Below are 959 nucleotides of genomic sequence, written 5' to 3' on the forward strand. Positions count from 1 at the left end.
TATTATATATTTATATGTTTGTTTAAATTAAATTTAGAAATGTACATAACTTATACTGATAAATATGTAGTGCGAAACTCCCGCCTATTCTCTAAAGATGTAGAAGATTCTGGAGTGTAAGAATCAACAATATATGTGTGCGCGTAACCGCTAATGTTAGCGTCAGTATAGTCACGTAAAACTGAAATTTCGAGAAATTTTCCACACGCCTATAAATATAACCAACGCGACGTGCCAAAAAACACTATATATTATTGGGTTGCTGTTATTGGTGTGCTATAAACTTCGCAAGCTATAACTGTGATTAACCTTATTAATCGGGACACTTCAGATATATTGATCAGGAACGCTTATAAATTTCGAACATTACAAATCATTCAAATTCAGTGGATTCACATCGGACGTTAGTACTTTTACGAAGATATTACATAACTTCAGCGGTAAAAGAAATTCGACCCGTAATCAGCGAGAACTGCAGAGCTAGCTAGCTCCCTATTAAGTGAATTGCACCTATGTTAACTCGAAATTAACTCGCTTATCCTGAACCCTCGATAAGATATCAAGGAAGTTCTAGATTAGAAAGAAGACTTTATATTGCTTGTACAACTTTTGTATATAAATCATTGTTTGTAATAACCGTTATTGTAAATTGTATTATTGTTTGTATATTAACATTTATTTGTATAAAACAAAAGAAACTATATGTATCAATCTTGTTGGCAAATATCATAAATTGGATACATATCGGCATTTATTTAAACACTAAATATAAAGTACAAGTTAAATCAGTTTCAGATCTTTCGAAATTTTAATACGTAACATATATCAGAGAATGAACTCGAGTACTGGCATGTGTTTCATGTTATCATTCCGCGATTATCATAGCCTATTCATATAGTTATTAAGTGGTGGGTTGAAAAAATTATAAGAGAAAAACAGACAGAACGTAAATGCAAGCT

The sequence above is a fragment of the Limulus polyphemus genome, unplaced genomic scaffold (genome assembly GCF_000517525.1).
Source record: "Limulus polyphemus unplaced genomic scaffold, Limulus_polyphemus-2.1.2 Scaffold103, whole genome shotgun sequence".
Classification (NCBI taxonomy): Eukaryota; Metazoa; Arthropoda; class Merostomata; order Xiphosura; family Limulidae; genus Limulus; species Limulus polyphemus.